Source organism: Lactuca saligna, chromosome 3, assembly GCF_052625555.1.
Source record: "Lactuca saligna cultivar CGN05327 chromosome 3, ASM5262555v1, whole genome shotgun sequence".
NCBI lineage: Eukaryota > Viridiplantae > Streptophyta > Magnoliopsida > Asterales > Asteraceae > Lactuca > Lactuca saligna.
This window is the reverse complement of record NC_136419.1, coordinates 219852579-219872225: the sequence shown is the minus strand read 5'-3', so window position 1 is coordinate 219872225 and position 19647 is coordinate 219852579.

Sequence of the window (19647 nt, the reverse complement as noted above, 5' to 3'; positions counted from 1 at the left end):
TTGGTATTGGATTGGTACGAGACTTGGAACGACTAGAGGCAGTCGTGACGAGAAGTTCTTGAGGATTTCATCTGAGGTTCAGAATATATGAGATCGATTGATTTCCTTAAAGGGGATTATCGGGCGTTGCGTAGCACTTTCCAGGGGCAGGTGCGATTTTGCTGGTAAAAAATAGTTGTGGGATGCTTGTGTGCCAATTGGTGATGGTTCGAACCCTGAGTGGGGGAGAACCGGGTATCGTATGGAAGAAAACAGAGATTTGTCAAGAGCGGTTATGAAGGGGGTATAGAGATCTGCGGTAAGAATTCATGAGACCAGAGTTATTGGTGATCGAGGAAAGGGTCAGAGTGAGCTAATGTAGGAAGTACTTGTTTGAGAAGGATGAATGTCTCCACATCAGGTGGTCATTGGTCAGGAACCTGGTAGTGGTCAGGGTCATTGCAAGTAGGTAGAGAATGATTGAGCAACCAACTCTAGGTTCAGTATGCATATTCTTGCTTGGATTTTGAGCGGCAGGAAAAAGGGTTTCGGAGAATTATCAACGTATGCTGTAGCGTTCGCGTTTTCTCGTGTTCCAATTGATTATTTGGATACATCGAAGTTGCGTATTGGGAAAAATGAAGATCTAATTATGGGGTTCAGAGGAAATGTTTTATTGTATCTTTATGATGCTTGGGGCAGGAGATTAGTGGTTGTGGTAGGATCTTGTGATGTTCTGATGGGGTGTTCCGAGACATCCGGGTATGATATCTTGATTTCGTAGTTATGCGACAATCATGAGTTGAGACGACTTGTGGTGTATCAAGTATCTTTGGTTCCAGTGGGAGCCTTGGGAGTTGTCATCGGGAAGGATTATTTAAGAATGTGCAATTTCTGAAGAAAGAGGTATTTTATTATGACGATTATCATCATAATTTATGATGCATAATGGGGGCAAGTGTGTGTAGATATCTATGATAGTCCGCAGAGCATGAGTTAGTAGACATAGTGTGGTGTGGTATGAGAATTAGATTATAGGGTAACGGGAGAGAGTGTTGTGATGCTACGGGGAGCTGTAGTATTCACTAGTCAGAGGATGTTGTGATGCTACCGGGAGCTGTAGTATTCACTGCTTAGAGGGTGCTGTGATGCTACGGGAAGCCGTAGTACTCACTGGTCATAAGCTTTTGGTGATGTTGAGGAGCCGTAATATTCTAGGCGGCAAGAGAGTGTGATGATGAAGTGTTCTCCGATCTGAGTATGATGCATAGGAGTTTTAGGCTTGAGTAGCCTAGTATCGAGTTGTTAGAGCTTGGTGGTTAGGCGATGGGCGAGACGGGGGTCTCCTTCTCTCTCGGGAATTATTATATTTTGAGTTGAGTTGAGCTGTGTTTGTTGCAGCATGAGGAAATTCGGAAATGGTATTCGCGCGCGGGGCATAGGGTGAGTCATGAGACTAATGTTTTATTGGGACACGAGGATTTAACCTTGGGTCGGACCCAAAATCTCGAGTTGAGTTTGGCTTTGATAGTGGGAGGATATCGAGATGAGATTCTAGACTTCTAAGGTAAATTCTCGGATGGGAGGTACTGTTAACATCGGATATTTTTATCTGTATAGGTCAGTACTCGGGAGCAAGAGATATCGCGAGATGCACAGGAGATGTGTGCAGATAGCATCCGAGGTCGGGGTTGAGTTGATCTTCGGTTGGGTTGCAGTCCTTGTATGAGTTAATGACAATTTCGTGACTGATGTGCCATTGGGCTGAGATAGTTGATGCGAGGAGGAATTCGGTGAGACATTTGGGATCATGATTATGGGTAACCGTGGAGGTTTATTTTTTTTAGGCTGAGGTCAAACCTCGTGTGGTGTTAAAAGAGATATGGAATTTAGAGCGAAGGCTTATGAATGAGATGTTGAGGACACTTTTGAGCAAGCATGGCTATGCTTCTGTGTATGAGGGCAGAGTGTCAGGATTTTTGGTTCGGATGGTTTCTGATAGCAGTTTTAGAAGATGTGCCCCGATGGAGTGTGAACCCTTTTATTCGCAGGGGTGGGGTTCGTCAGTTATGGCATAATCATTTTGGTGGAGAGATAGTTGGTTGTTGGATATGGTCGTATGAGAATCGGAAAACCAGTGAGAAAGTAGGGTTGTTATTCGAGGAGCAATTACCATGGTGATCGCTCGAGTAGGCGGTCTGGAGGCAGTTTGGATCACTAGAGTTTCCGGTTATTGGGAAGGCGTATTTCTAACGGAGAAAGTGTTGGTTTAGACTTTGTTTTGTAGGTTTCATGTAATTTTGGATATCTCTAGAGAAAGATATCCGGGGTTATGAGGATCATTTCGGTGGTGCCTTTCGGGTCAATGATTTATGTTTTGGGTGGTTCTGGAGTGATTTCGGGGATGAAATCTAATTCAAGTGGGGGAGAATTGTAACATCCGGATATCCAGGTATGGGAATTTGAGTAATTTATATTGGGGAATGACGAGACTCGGTGAGTTGACGCCTCAACTCGTCGAGTAGGATCGCGTTTTGGGGACCAGTTTAATGAAGGGACTCGACGAGTCGGGTATTTGGACTCGCCGAGTCGGCGCTGTCAAGGAAAACCCTAATTGTCTGGGTTTGGGACCTATTTAAAGGCCCTTATGGCCTTCAGTGGAGGCCACCTACACCTTTAAGAGACCCCTATCGAACCAGAGAGCTAAGAGAGTGAAGAAGAGCCATTTTGGAGCATTCTTGAGGTGGTTTTGCAATGGAGTAGTCATTTCCAGCAAAGGGAGGTTAGGGGGGTGTCGATTCAGAGCTTTTGAGCTTGCATTTTCACCATAGAGGTATCAAATCGTTCTCCCTTTTCTGTTTTGGGTAAGATTGGTGATTTTAGGGTTTTCCAGCTTCTTTTATGGCTTGATTTGTGGAGTATAGTGTCCCATTGAGTGTGAAGCCATATATCTGGACCCAAAGAGGTCCAGAGAGTCCCTTCCATCCTACTTTATGAATTCTATTTGAAGGTTTGAGCTAGGGTTGTTATGTAATGGAGGGTTTCACACAAATGAGCTTGTAGAACCTTGCATGAGTGCCCAAGGTTCAACCTTTTCGTGGTTATTGGCTTTGAGGGAGTTAGATCTATGGTTTGGTGAGGCAGATCTGACCATAGAAGGTTAGATGAGGGTTGTCATGGGAGCAACTCGTTGAGTCCATAGGCAGACTCGACGAGTCGAGTCGAGGTTGCCCCGCGATTCATTGACGAGTAACTCGACGAGTGGAGAAGGAACTCATCGTGTCTAAGAGGTTTAAAAAGGATTTAGGGAACCCACATGGACTCGCCGAGTCACTCTTGTGTACTCGCCAAGTCTGGTCAGTGTTGACTGTTGATTTGAGTGGTCTTATGTTGACTTTGAGAGTTTTGGTCAATAGAGGTAATAGAGGTCAGGGAGGTGTAAAATGGTCTTTTACCCATTACCTGACTAGAGAGGGAAAGAGTAATCGCCGGTTAATTAGAGTTGGGACTTCGAGTATTAATTAGAGGTATTTGCCTTATGTGTTAGGCGGTGGCGAGTCCGAGGATCGCATGTGCAGATAATTGCTTTCGGATTGCTAGGTGAGTCTTCTCACTATACTTTACCTTGAGTAGGTAACCAGAGTTATGTGATAGAGTATTTGTATGTTGTGTATGTTATGTGTTGTACTGCATTATTTCTATGTGATTTATGCTGTGCATGTTTACAGAGTTAGAACCGGAAGGTTCCCAGAGTTAGAACCTAAGGGTTCACAGAGTTTGGGTGCACGGACCCACAGAGTTATAGCCTCGAGTGGCTCATATGTGTTATATGTGGTATTTTGGGGAACTCACTAAGCTTCGTGCTTACAATGTTTTGTGTTATGTGTTCTAGGTTTCTTTTAGGATCACAGAATGGCACCGGCTTGATTGTACACACCAGCGAAAGAGTCATATTTTGAGGATCCTGGTTTATTATGCAAGTGAAAACAGAGTTATGTTTTGTAATTTGATTATGAATGAGATATTAAGAAAAGTGTTTTTAAGAATTAAACCATTATTTTTAAATGAAAAATTGTTTTGAAATTTACAGCGTTACAGTGCTACAAAGAGATGATATATATCCCTATCGAAAGGGAAGATTCTACTGATGTCTACGGTGAAAATAATAAATTTCTTGCTTAAAAACTTGTAAATAATGTCGAAGGTATATTCTACTTATCTGGCTTATACAGTTAATACCTTGAAAGAGGAGAAGAAAACTTTGAATGATAACCTTTGGATAATTATCGACCGACTGATGAAGAGTGCATATATTCTTGCCACACGTGAAACGACTCCATTGGAGAAATACGCGTAAGTTACTTAGAAGAAATTGTGACAAGTCATGGGGCGCAACTAAAGATTTTTTCCGACTGTGATACTCATTTCACTCCTCACTTTTGGGCGAGAATGAAGCATGAATTAGGATCTCGGGTTTCTCTTAGTACAACTTATCATCTTCAGACAAATGGTATGAAGAAGAGAGCATTCCAAACAATAGAAAATATACTGAAGGTATATAAAGTACTGTATGAGCCTAAATGTCATACTCAAATATGTTGGCGTGATGTAAGACGGAAGATCTTTGGAGGATCTGAAATGATTCAAGACATCAATGACAAGATACAAATTTTCTAAGAAAGAATGAAAGCGGCCCAGGATCGATAAATTTCCTATGCAGAAAAGAGGAGACGACCCGTAGAGTTCCGGGTGGATGATTTAGTAATACTGAAGGTATTTCATGAAGAGGTGTTATACTACTTTGGAAGAAAGAACGGTTGGTAAGTAAGCATACTGCTTGGAATTGCCTGAAGATTTGACATATATTCATTAATTGTTTCATGTGAGCTATCTGTGTAAAGGTTTAAGCATCTATGATGAAATGGTTCTATTATCAGAGGTGAAACTGGATAGCATGTTAAATAGAAGAGATCGTAAATGAAAGAAAGACTAATCTACATAATAAAGAAGTAGAGTTGGTGATTTTCAAGTAGAAACACCATCAAGGCCCAAATTATACTTGGGGAAAATAATAATGAGATAAGAGCGAAGTATCCAAATTTGTTTTAATCGTTATAATTTCGGGGACGAAATCCTCAAAAGGAGGAGGTATTTGTAACATACATGTTCTGAAATCATGTATTGTTATTATTAAAAGTGAATAAAATTGAATGTTGAGTTCTAACATATAGTTTTTACTAGAAATGAAGTAAAACTATGTTTAGAATCACTCATAAAATATTGGAAGTCTTATGAGATTCCAATTAATAGCCAAATAATGAAAATTTAGTGAAAATATAAAATTTGAAATAAGTAAATTTTATTATTTGATGTTGTAGAGAATCTCGATAGAAGTGTTTAGGCGAAAACCTCGTCGAAATCTGAGTTATAATGAAGAAGTTATGACGAATCTAAGATCCGCGACAATACCGACACGACGTCGAATGACATAAAAAGTGAGTTTTTGATAAACTACTTTTTAGGCTTAGTAATCTAAATGAAAGTCGTAGTATTCGTTAAACCGAGAAATTCGATAAAAAGAACGCCAAAATCTGACTTCGTATGAGGCAGTTATGATTTCGAAGTGTCAACATATCAGTAGACAACTAAAAACTCGAATTTTAGATCGAGCGATATTTGACCGATACATCATAAACGAGAATTGAAGGTCTCATCAATTGTAGTACAACGGTAAAAAGTCTGACGAAAACAGATGTCGGATGAAGAAGTTATTAATTTTTAACAGATTTTCCTGTCCCGGTCTGTTAAAAATAATAATATTAAAAATAAAGTCAAAATTAGCCGACAAAGTCTAAACGAAAGTTGTAGAGCGTAATTTTAGCTACGCATTCATATAACGAACGTCAAAAACGGAGATCGTATACGAAAGTTATGGATTTTAGAAGTTCGATGCTCAGTTACTGAGAAATCTCGCATGAATAGTAGTGTACACGTCACCTTGCACGAGCAAGTGCGTCCCCGAAGCCGTGGCAGAGTCCGAATCCGACGCGTGTTCTCCAGTTGTCTCGGTCTCACATGGCTAGCCTCGTGGCCTCGCCTCGCAGCGCCACCTGCCCCTATGCATGTTCGGGCCTCGCTTCGCCACCACCGCCCCCCCTCTCACATGCAAGCCACGTGCTCCGTTTCATAGGAGCCACGTCTGACCCTCGCTGTTGATGCCACCGAGCTGCTTCGCTGCCTGGTTCCATCCTAACCGACTTCGGCCTTGCGCCCTATATAAAGGGAGGCTGTGAGACTTGCCAACTAATTTTGGAATTTTTCCATTTTTCACCCCTAAATCCATATTTTCACTATTTTGACATTCCCTGAAGCCCCGATATCAATTTTAGGACCCGAAATACGCCCCGAGACCCCAGAGAAGCCCAAAAATTTTATATTTTCGGTTTTGAAGACCTACCTTCGCAGAGCCCGGTTTTCAATTAAGCTCTCGGTTTTCAACATAGAAAGTCGTATTTAAAGCCGATGTGCGGTCCAAATTACTATTTTAACCCCCAGTTAATTTAAGGTGAGTTCAATATATAGGAATAATTGTATGTTATGTGTTTTATGTGCTATGTGATTTTCAATGTTATTATTCTGAGTTATTTGCCCATGATATTTTATTCGCTATTTTTATAGCAAATGTAATACCTTTGACTATATGATCAGTGAAAGGACTTAGATTCACATTGGTACTGGTACAAAGCCTATGGCCATGTAGTACATGTCTCGTAAGAGAATGACATCTATTCTATGGCATTGGCAGAAGGTTATATAGGAATGGTATGTAGCCTCTGACCATGTAGAGCATGACTCCGTAAGAGAATGAACTCTATTCTATGGTATTTGCAAATGGTTAAACAGGGCGTAAAAACTTGAAATCTACTAAAATGCTAAACAGGGCGTGAAAACCTGAAATATATCATATTGATAATCAGATATTATATGTCTTCTGTGCCATTTGGGCCAAAGCTTTATTGATGGATATCAAGTATTGAAATCGTTATGTCTCATTGATCGTAAATCTTTGAATCAAATCTTGAGTTGATATTGAAAGCCTGACATATGATACACATATGCTATTGTTGTTCTTGTTCCCTTTTGCTTCTGTCATATTGGTATATATAAGGCATAAGATTATATTGTATCTATTTATTGAATTCACTAAGCGTTATCGCTTATCCCTCTCAATGTTTAACAATTGCAGGTGATGAGTATCCAATATAGTTTTATACTGCTGAAAGATTTAGAATAGTTATTACTCTTTCTCTGTATTTTAATGTTCGTATATGTATATGAATACTAGATTCCTGGATAGACATGAAATGTAATAAAGCTTAGTCGGTTTGTATCCAATCTTTTATAATCACTTTATCAATGTAAAATATTGCTTTATAAATATGCATGTAGCATGTTTTGAGGAAGTAACTTAAGAAATTTTATCGGAAATAGTATGAAAGTTTTGGTCTTTCATAAATACGAAAGTTGGGGTCTTTCATGGTGGTTACGAGGCATGCTGGGAGCAGATCTGGATCAGGATCGGGAGTAGGAGAGGGCGGTCAGGGTGGGTCAGCACCACCCGAGGTTATCGGTCAGGTGAACACAGACGAGTTGGATGCTAGGATTCGTGAGATCCTGCATGATGAGGTTGCGACTATGTTCCGGGCCGAGTGTCCGGAACAATTTGGGTCGATCAAGACCGCCATGGTCGTGTATTTTGATGAGCGCTATGCAACTCTTCTAGAGACGGTTTCCGCGACAGCTACAATGGCTGTAGCAGCGGCAGGGGGAAGAGTCCGTAAAGGGTTTCAGTATCGGGTCTTCGATAATACGAAGGCCCTACCTTCGATGGAGTTCAGGACCAGATTGTTGTGATGAGATGTGGAGGGGTGTTTCTTCATGTGTTCATGCCTTGCTGATCAGAGAGTGAGGTGTGCTCTGAACCTGTTGAGGCTCAAGGCGAAGGATTGGTGGAGATTGACAACGGGGTCATATTTAGATGCATAGCAGGCTGCAGTTTCGTGGGATCAGTTCCAAGAGATGTTCAGTAGCTGTTATGTTCCACAGGTTGAGAGGGAGAGGTTGGCTCAAGAGTTCCTGGAGCTGAAGCAGGATACAGAGTTAGTGACGGAGATCACCTGGATGTTTATTGACAGGGCGATGTTTTGTACGGAGTTTGCTTCAGAGCAGGCTTAGATGTCCCGATATCTGAGTATGCTCAAGAGGGATATCAGGCAGTTTGTGTCTACGTAGAGGTGTGAGACTTTGTTGGAGTTGCAGGAGGCCGCTCGGCAGCATCAGTTGGAGATTGAGTTACAGTTGAGGGAGCAGAGGCAGGCCCCGACACAGTCGTAGCCGGCGCCGACACGCTCCAAGACTGTTGACACTAGGTTGGGAGATCAGAGAAGATGCACTTGTGGAAAGTGCGAGAAGGGTCACACTAGAGTTTGTAGGTCCGTTGGTGTGTGCTGCAAGTGCGGGAGAGAGGGGAACTACGCGAGGGATTATTGAGAGTCAGTCCCAATTTAGGATATGAGGATTTGCTATCAGTGTCATCAGGTTGGTCACCTGAAGGCTAACTGTACACAGCTAGTTGGGAGGTCGGTGCGGGCTCCAACACTAGCGAAGTTGAGGATTAATGGCGGGGGCCAAGGTGGAGTGGACCCTCCATGGGCTTAGGGGCACGATTTTCATCTTACTGCAGAGGAGATCAGGGCAGAGCCAGATGCAGCTGCGGGTACGTTTTCATTTTGTTATCTTGTTATCTTGTGGTTATTACGAAGTATTGCATATGCTAGTCTTGTTTGCATGATCTATAGTGTTGTATTTTTCGCCTTTTCGTCTGGGTTATCTTTTGGTAGAGGGTTTTATAGCTAGGAGTTGTAGATGGTTAGTGTCCAAGGGATGGATGGTCAGGATTGGTTGTGTGGCCTTGTTGTTGGGTATAGCATTCGCGATGTGAGAAGTGTTCAGTTGGGAGTTGGACTCTCTTGGGATTGAAGATGTGTAATGTCGGGAGAGCAGTGTTCAGAGGGTTACTCATTCAGAGGAAAGCAGTTTATGGATAACGAAGGTATGGGATAGACATGATTGTTCTAGGCCGAATGAGTCAACGGTATTTGGAGGTCAGTGTTCTAAGTGGGGGAGAATTGTAAAATTCTCAGGAGTATCGACAAGTAAATGAGTTTGATTAGCTGTTTTGAAGTCATCAGTGTTTCAGTCAGCGAAGAGTGTGGGCTGGTATGAGTAAGTGGCAGACTAGTGGGGGCCGGGAGCAGACGATGGATTCAGGGTAGATAGTGTTTGATGTTAGGCCTGGGTTAGGCCATGGAAAGGATTCCGGGATCGGAATGGAGTTAGAGTTAGGAACCCCTTGCGGGCTAGAACAGTATGTTCGGGAAAGAGTCCCAGGAAGGATAGTTCGGGATGATATATGATAGTCTGAGCAGTTCAGGGAGACTGAAGGCCTGTGGGCATACCAGTCAGACTGAAGGCTCGGAGAATGGTCCAAACAGGCTGAAGGCCCTGGAGGGCGGTCCAGACATGTTGAAGGTTCTTAGAGTGGTCCATATTGGCTGAAGGCCTAGTAAGGCGGTCCATTCATGCTGAAGACTCGGTAGGTGTTGATAGATCCGTATAAGGAGATGAATTGAGCACGCTGCGATGAAATAGGTAGGTCTGACCCCGGGTATTGATCTTGTTAGTGGAAGGCAGTGCGAGGACCTGACAGTCCTAGTGAGCATATTCAGAGCATGTGTAATGTGTGAAGTAGCGGGTACTCTACAAGAGATAATGTAGAGTAGGGGTGTGAGCACCGTGGTACTTGCTTGAAGTTGCATGGTTGGTTGGTAGATTTCCTTGGTTAAGGAAGGGTATGTAGCTCCGAGAGGGAGTGTTGATTCACGGAAGAGTGATTAGTAGCGGGAAAGGATGATTGGAAGTATTTGAGGATGGTTATTGGGCATTGTGTTGTGCCAATGATATGGAAGTACATCCGGGTTGGATGTCAGATGGAATCACGGAAGGGTTTTCAGTGATAAAGAACCAGAAGAGTTCAGAAGGGATGCGAGGGTGGGGTCTTGGATTCTCATTATGATTGTGATCAGGAGGTTATGTATGTAGTGGAAGTTCATCCTAGGGGATGTCTGGAGGTACCGTCAGTGTGTTGGGTTCCTAATCCGAGGATGCTAGAACAGGGTCAACACATTTATGTGATTGCGGAAGAGAGCTCATGAGAGTGCTCGGGAGCCGAAGGATGTATCATCCTGTCCGCATGAAAAGAGTAGAGTCGCATTCGGAAAGGAAGATGGATAACTCCCAACAGTGAACTCGATAGGTGGTGTTAATCGAGGCAAGGGATAGCCGTTGATATCAGTGAGTACCTGGTCAGAACTCGATGGTTCAGGGTATTATCTAGTCTTGCGAGAGGTAATTGTATATGGAGATCAAGAGTGATAAGTGTCACTATCAGAGGAAAGAGTCGTTGGTCAGCTGGAGATAGTTGATATGAATCGGTAAGCAAGGAGTTGGATTATTTTTGGAATGATAGCAGTGATTGGAAGGATTTGAGTAAGTGGAGATCCGAGGTTGCAGTGTGGGGTTTTGGTTATTGGAATTGTGTGTTGAAGCAGGCTTCAAGGACGAAACTTAATTTAAGTTGGGGAGAATTGTAACACCCCGAGTTTAGAAGAGAAAAATTTAGGGTGCTTAGTGTAAATATGGAAGACTGACTCGACGAGTCAATCGGTAGACTCGGTGAGTCGGGTCGTGAATATGGTCATGTGTTAAGTGACCAACTCGGTGAGTCAGAGGAGTGACTCGGTGAGTTGGTGCTGAGTGGAGAGAACCCAAATTTTCAGGGTTGTGCCCTATATAAAGGACATTATAACCCACCCTCAGCCTCTTTGTTACCTTCCAATACTCAGAAAACCCTAAAATCGTGTATACCCACCATTGATGAAGAATTAGAGCTTGGGAAGAGAAATTAAGAAGAAAAAGGATGAAGATCAAGAGGCTAGCATCTGGATATCATTGTAGATCAAGGATCTACTCCTCCTTTGGATCATTTTTGAGGTAACAATCTGTTACCTTGAGTTTCCTTCTTCTAGATTCATTCTTGGTTACTATTTTGGGGATTATGGCTTCAGTGGAATCAATTTCCAATTTAGAAGCTAGATCTGAAGTTGAAACTTCAAATCCAAGCTTGTAATGATCCTATTTGTTGTAAAGGTGCTGTCCTAGAGTGGTTGGTGAAGTCCTTTTGCCTTAAGCCTTAGCCCTAGAGTATTTTGGGCTTATTTGCCCATGGTTTCATGTAAAGTTTGCACCTTTACGTGTGGGGAAGGTTGTAGGAGGTTGGATCTATGGATTGGAGTCACTACATGGCTTGGAAAGCCACTACATGGATTAAGAACTAGATGTACTCGGCGAGTCACATGGGTGTACTCGGCGAGTTGGATGAAGATAGGCAGGGACTCGATGTGTTGGAAGAAAAACTCGGCGAGTCTGTTGAAGAATGCCTTGGACTATGCGAGTCTGTTCTTGGACTCGACTAGTCTGGTCGTGAATCCTAACCTTTTTGGTTGAGTTGTGAATCGGTGAGTCGAGGGACGACTCGGTGAGTTGAGTAGGAAGTGACTCAGAGTTCGTGGGACTCGGCGAGTCTTGGGGCGACTCGGTGAGTTGGGTTGCGATATGGGAGTTTTCAGAGCAAACGGACTCGACAAGTCAGCGTGCTGACTCGGCGAGTAGAGTCAGTCAGGCAGGTTGATTTTGACTAAGGTCTTTGACTTTGACCAAGAGTTGACCAGTTGACTTCCAGGAGTAATTTGGTAATTATTGGTATTTATTGAGTTCAATCTTTTGGTATTATCGGTGGTGGAGTTCCTGTCGGAGGTTGGAGTAGCGTGATCTTATCTTTTCAATCAGCAATTGCAAGGTGAGTTATCCTCACTATATCGACAGGGTCTAAAGCATCAAGGTCGGCCCTTTATCGGATTATAATCCGGGTATTGTTGTTATATTATTGCTTTGCTATGTTTGCATCCTGGTAGTTAAGATTATATATGTTAGAGACCTGGTTAAGGTTGGTATTCTGGTACATAGGATGATGCTATATTAGTGACCGGTTAGGTCGGTATCCTATTTAGAGTATGCTATGTATGTAATCTACTAGATCAGTTGATTGATGATTAATTGTTATATGGTTATATGTTTATGTGCACATGGTTGGTTGAATGGGGTTGGCTTGAGGCGGGTCTTGCCTTGTGTTGTAGGCCAACATACCCAGGGTGGACTGGATATTCTAAAGGCCCAACGAGCGGTCCGGATAGGTTGTAGGCCCCACGAGGGCGGACCAGACGTGCCGAGGGTCGGAGAGTGGACCAGGCCGACTAAAGGCCCAGTGTGGGTGGACTAGTCATACATTAGACTCAGAGAGTGGACCAGGTGGGTTGAAGGCCCGGTGCGGGAGGACCAACCACACTGCAGACTCGATGGATATGGCTAGACTCGGAGGGTGGACCAGGTGGACTGAAGGCCGATGCGGCGGACCAGTCACCTAGTAGACCCGTAGTGCATGGCTGTTCTTTTCTGTTATGTATATGGTATATGTGGTTGGTATTTTGGGGGTATCTCACTAAGCTTTCGAGCTTACAGTTGTGGTGTAATGTTTTTCAGGTACTTTAGGAGAGTGTGGCAAGGCGAAGGCGTGATCATACTGCTCCTCATGTTCTTTTTTTTTTTTTTTATGATATGGTTCTGGGAATACTTTGATAATAAAAGTATTGAAAACCTTTTTGTAATAACTTAATGAAATTGGGTTGTTTTTGAAAAATTTAAATTGGCTGGAATTTTTAGATTGCTACAATTATAAATAGCGTTAATGAAAGGAAATAATGTTACTCGCCATATCAGCTAAGTAGCAACAATTATTCACATTTAATTCTAACCCACTATTAAACAATAAAGAATAAACTCCAGTCTTCATGACAGAGGACATTTTCCTATTCCCCATGATCAAGTTCATCTTCCCGTGCTCCACATCCCTACTTCTTTTTAGTCCCTGCAAATCAGAACAGATGTGAAAACCAAAACCTGTATCAAGGACCCAAGAATTAGCATGTGATGAGTTATTAGACAAAATAGTGTAAATACTTGCATGTGTGGGCTTTATGTTCCCATCCTTGACATCCTGCAAGTATTTGGGGCAGCTTTGCTTCTAGTGCCCGTTTTCATGACAATAGAAGCACTTTGCTACAATCATTGATCTAATCTTACTCATAAGGCAAGAATTCAAATCAAATAATACAAACAATCAACTTATTATCTTAAAATTTGAAACTAGTCCATTAATTGGATGAGGATAATCACTACCATATCAGAAAAACGAATTTAATAAGCAGAAGATTCTACTCGGCGGGTGCGTGAACTTGACTCGTCGAGCTGCCAGACTGTGAGTGAACTTGTTGAGTCAGACCATTATACTCGTCGACTCTATCATTCAATGCAAAAAATGTGAGTTTTTCAGCTTTGAAAATCAACCATGCATCAATATAACGGAAAACTACCCTAGGCTCTGATACCACTGATGGGTTTTAAGCACTATAACAACCTTATGGTGTACATACCACACTAATGCTTTGGATCTAGGTTTTCTCTATTTATACATGCAAATTCGTTTTTCCAAAGCATGAAGCCTAAACTAGAATACAACATGATATATGAATAATAAAAACCAGTTAGAAGATTACCTCTTGTTGTAGTTGTTGTGTTTGGCCTTTAAGAACTTAGCACCTCAAGTGTGATGCCTCAAATGGTTCAAAAAACACCATCAATAATTTCAGAACTTGAGAGAGAGGTTAGAAACACCCTAAAATCGGCTATACTCTTGCTGTGTTACTTGTGCTTCTGATTTGGTGGTCTAAGCGGTTACATATATAGTGTTATAATTTAAATATTCATATGTAACCCTAATTCTTACACTTAGGCTTATGATCCATAACTCATATGGACTAACTCTTCATGTCCTATCTTGGATGAATAGCCCAACCTTTATGGATCAGTGATTTACACAATCAGCCCCTATATATTTAATTAGTCTCTTTTGATCACTAAATTAATTCCAAATTAATTCTTGATCAGTACTAATTAAATAATATGATTCCTCAATTAATATATTATACTAATAATATATTAATAAATAATACATAACAACTTTCTCAAATATCCATCCTATAAGATTGTTCTGGTGAATACAATCCAAAATGGACCATGCTACTCTCGGGTCAAGTACATACTAATTATAGTTATGGGCTTAGACACCTAATCCAATAAAAACCTCATGCTCATCGACTATAAAAACCCTCAAAGTTTGACTCAAAGCCTCACATCTAACACTAATGTCATGACTAAAAGATAAGGACACAAAAGATTGACTCGCACCCGAGTCAAATAACACCAAGACAAGAATAGAACTCACAAGAAAAGTACCTATATGCAACACAGTGTAAGCATAAACAAGTCTCAAAATAACATGAATAAGGAGATACGTATGAACAACAAGATCAGACATTGCACGGACCTCCTCCATAGCCAGCTGGAATGCTCTCCGACGAGCTCTCGGAGCCTCGACATTCCCTGGCCGACCATCAGTAACAGATAAAGCAGCATGAGTAGAAGCCTGGGCTGATCCCTGGGTGAGCTGAGGACACTCGACCTTCTGGTGGCTAGTCTAGTTGCAATGAAAGAAAACCGAAAATCCCTTGATGCAGTCCTTCGGTATATGGCCCTCCTTGCCATATTTGTAGCAAATCCTTGATCGAAAAGATCCCTCATGACTCTTGTCGTACTTGCCATAAGTGCAGCCCATTTAGCCTCATGCGCTCGAATATGTAGGCTTAGCCCGCTTTGTCTCCGACTACGACTACACTGGTCTCCTATCTCTAGCTCAATCTCTCTCCTCGTGGCATTGGTCTGCAACTCAGTTAATGTCCAATATGAAGAGTTTACCACGAACTCCCAAATGTCTATCCTCAAGATGCTCAAATGCTGGCCCACATGTCCCTTCTCAGTAAACACATGCTCAAGACAAACCATCGCCCTCTTAGGAACCATCCTCGTAATCTCCATCATGGTCTTTGTCTTCTGCTTGAGAGACAGAAAATCCTCGGCCAACCATTCCTACTCCATCGAGGGAACATACTCATCTCTGAATAACTAGGTAAATCACTCCTAAGTCATTGTAGCATGATCTGCAGGAGTGAAATCAGTCGTCATGAACTTCCACTAGTCCTTTGCTCCCAAGTGAAGCTGGTTCAGGGCAAACAACACTCTCAAATGCTTTGGGCATGACCACATATAGAAACACCCCTTGATGTTGGAGATCCATCTCATGGCATAAACCGGGTCCTGGGTTCCATCACACTCTGGTGGCTTCGTATTGCTGAACTCTCGAAACAACAACAAGTGACCCCCCTGTGGCCTCGCAGCAGCCACGGCTGCGGTGGCTACGGCAGCCGCAGCCTCTATGACAGCAACATAACGTGATGGGTTTTGAGCATTATAACAACATTATGGTGCATATACAACCCTAATGCTTTGGATCTAAGTTTTCTCTAGAAATACATGGAAATTTCTTTTTCCAACACATGAAGCCTAAACTAGCATACAATATGATATATCTGAATCATAAAAACTAGTTAGAGGATTACCTTTTGTTGTAGCTTAATTTATTTGGCCTTTAAGAACTTAGCACCTCAAGTGTGATTCCTTAAATGGTTCACACAAACAATTGGAGAACATGAGAGAGAGGTTCGAGGCACTCAAAATCAGTTATAGTTTCTTTAAGATGACTAGTGTGTCCGATTTTAGGCCAAGGGTTTATGTGTGTATATATATATATATATATATATGTATATATATATATATATATATATATATATATATATATATATATATATATATGTATATATATATATACACACACACACATAGTAGAATTCCAAGGGTTATGTATAAACCTTAATTCTTACACTTAGGCTTGTAATGGACTAACACTTTATGGACCCTTACATAAGATTAGGCCATCACTAATCAATCATGGATTATTAGTCCAGCCTTTATTCAATTAAGTTCGATGTCGAAATTGTTGGATAATGTGTCTAAGTCCATAACTATTTCTGGTATGTACTTGACCCGACCCGGCATGGTCCATTTGGGTTGCATGGCACCATGCAATTGGATAGATTAAATGAGAGAAATAACACTTGGAGATTATTAATATATTATAAGTTCTAATATATTAATAATATTATTTGATTAGTTTGATCAAGAATTAATTTAGAATTAATTAAGTGATCAAAAGATAACTAATTAAATATATGGGTTGATTATGTAAATAATCCATATCTTGTATAGTGGGCTAAAAGGCTCCATGGACTATCAAGTTGGGTTCCACCCATAGGATGCTCCATGGATGCTCCATGGGAGTTACAAACCCATGGGTCATGGAAATGAAGAGTCATGACACATTAGGGTTTAACCCTAGATGTGTCAACACTATATAAGTAACATGTTCTCCACCTAAAATCGGCTACACTAAGAAATAAGAGGGCTTGGCCGATTTTGAAGAGTGTGTGTTCTCTCATAAGTTCTTCCAAGAGCATTTGGTGTTGTGTGAAGCATTTGAGGCATCACACTTGGGGTGCTAGGCTCACAAGGTTTCAAGGAACACAAACAACAACAAGGTAAGTTATTCTATCTATACTTTATGTTAAAATTGTTCTCCATGTATGCTAGATAGGAATATAACCTTGGAATTCAACTTTGCATGACAATTAGACAAACATAGATCCAAGGTTATTAGGGTTGCATGTACACTTAGGAAGTGTTAGAATGCTCAAATCCCATCAGTGGTATCAGAGCCTAGGCTTGTTTGCTCTTATTTATGCTTAAAAGTTGAAAACAGAATCGGAAATCTTGCTGTCTGCGAATGGACTCATCGAGTCTATAGGGGGGACTCGTCGAGTTCATGAGTATCTTCAACCAACTCGGCGAGTCAGTTCATGCACTCGGCGAGTAGGGTCGACTGAGTGCAGAATTCCGATTTAGTTGCTGGAAATGAATTAGAAACATTACCCTAAACTGTTTTGGTAATTGAAAACTTGTTTTTGGTGGTGTAATGTCTTTGCTAATTCATTTACAACAACTAGTTATCAAAATTACAAAGTTTTAAATGTAATTTTTTGATTGTGTTCATATTCATGTTCTTGTTCTTATGATGTTTTAGATGATCATAGGAATTATTTGTAACCTATGTGGTAGATTAATTCTTGATCATAATGTGTTTTAATGGAGTCCATAACTTATCCTTAAGTTATGGAAAACCAAGAGTCACACTTGAGTTAAAACCATTAAGAAAACACAAGAGTTAGAAAAATGAAGAGTCTTCATTTTATTACTCTATTAAACTCATAAGTTACAAGAAATGAAAAGTTTTGAAAGTTACAAAACTTGCCCTCAAGTTTTGGAACAAGTAAAGTTAAGTTAAAACTTTAAGTTCCAACCCCTAGAATTTTAAAAGTTAAAATTCAACCCTTATACTTATATTATGATGATTTAATAATTATATATATATATATATATATATATATATATATATATATATATATATATATATATATATATGTATAAGAATAAAGTCGTCTTACCGCTAGTACGCCTCATTCACGAAGCCGGTCTATAAGGTGGGTATAAGGTTGTTGCCTATAAAATGGTGACTTAATGGGTGTATATTCTCACCCACCGCTTGCTTGACTGGTGGAGGGTCGTTAGCCGAACGGGTAAGACAAGGACTTATAAATTCTCATTCAAAGTATGATGAATATAATAAAGTAACTAAATGTTTATTAAATTCCCAATCTTAGTTACTTTAGGAAAAATGTGAATAAGGTGCTAATCCATGAAATTACACTTTACACTTTGTCTAAGTCATTGGTGGAGCGTGTGTGGTTAACCGGCACACTAACTTGGACTTAACAAGGTAGGTAAAGGGTGACTTAAGGTTTATTATAGTATCGGTGGAGCGTGTGTGGTTTACCGGCACATCGATTGAGTGATAAACTTTAAGGGTACCAAGTGATTTGCATGGTTACTTCACACCTCGTTTTGTGATCCTCGGCATCCCAGTCACAAAACTTGGAGGGCACTCTCGAGATTGAAACATGCCTTTGAAAAAGTTCATTGGATCTCAAAGAATCTAGGAATTTCTAAAACCAATAAAAACTAAATATCTAATATTTCGGTTTTCGTGGTGGAAATTGGTGAATCGTCATTCACCTACCTTTCAAATATGGTATAGCTTAGATTACGGCATACCTCTTCTAAGTTATATTATATTGTGATTGGATCCTAGCCTTAATATTACATTTGGGTGTTTTATTAAGGACTCTCTTAAATCTATACTAAACTTGTTCTTCTCTTTCAGATGTCTTCAAATAATGCTTCTGGCTCGAATCCTAATGGCTCCTTTACTCTTATGAGTTTGTGTGGGAAAGTCACCTTTGATGGATCCAACTTCAACAAATGGATCAGAAACATCAGGATGATTACCCGCTACGAGGACAAAGAATATGTCCTTGACAAGGAGCTTAAGGAAATTGACGAGTCCACTGCAACTCCCCAGGAGATCGCTGACTTTCATACTCATGAAAGAGATGCAACCAAGGTGGCTTGCATCATGTTGGCCACCATGACAGCTGAACTCGAAAAGTCTTATGAAGATTTCTACCCTTATGAAATGCACCAAGATTTGATGGAAAGATACCATCAAAGTGCACGACAAGAGAGGTACGAAGTCATCTGCTCCATGATAACAACCATGATGAAGGACGGAGAGTCCGTCACGAGCCACATGCAGAAAATGCAAAGGTATGTGGATCGTTTGCTGAAGCTCAATGTGAACTTCCCTGAGGAGCTTACAATAGATATCATTTTGCACTCCTTACCATCGTGCTATGATCAATTCCGCATGACATATCACATGAACAAGGAAGAGGTCACCCTCAGCAAACTTCAGGGACTTCTCAAGACCGCAGAAACAGGTCTTAAGGGGAAGTCGGTTGCTATCACTCCTACTCCAGAAACAACTCCGGTCTTGGAAATCGGGCAGAGTCGAGGGAGGAAGAGAAAGAGATCTTCAAAGGGTACCAAGGCTCGGACCCTTGATGGCTCTTCTTCAAGTGGAACCAAGAAAGGTTTCATTACTCCTTCTTCTGACCCAAAAGAGTCTGAATGCTTCTATTGCCACGAAAAAGCTCATTGGAAGCGGAACTGCCCAAAGTACCAGCAGGATGTGAAGGATGGGAAAGTCAAACCCAACCATGCAGGTATTTACACTATCATTTCTAATAACTCACCCCATTCGAAATCTTGGGTCCTTGATACCGGTTGCAGTATTCATATTTGTTGTGACTTGCAGGGACTAGGAAGAAGTGAGAATGTGGAGCAAGGAAGAATAAACTTAATCATGGGTAATAGGAAAGTTACACCTGTCACCAAGATTGGAGTTTATACTTTATCGCTAAGTAGTGGGTTAAATTTAGATTTGAATAAATGTTGTTATTCGCCAGA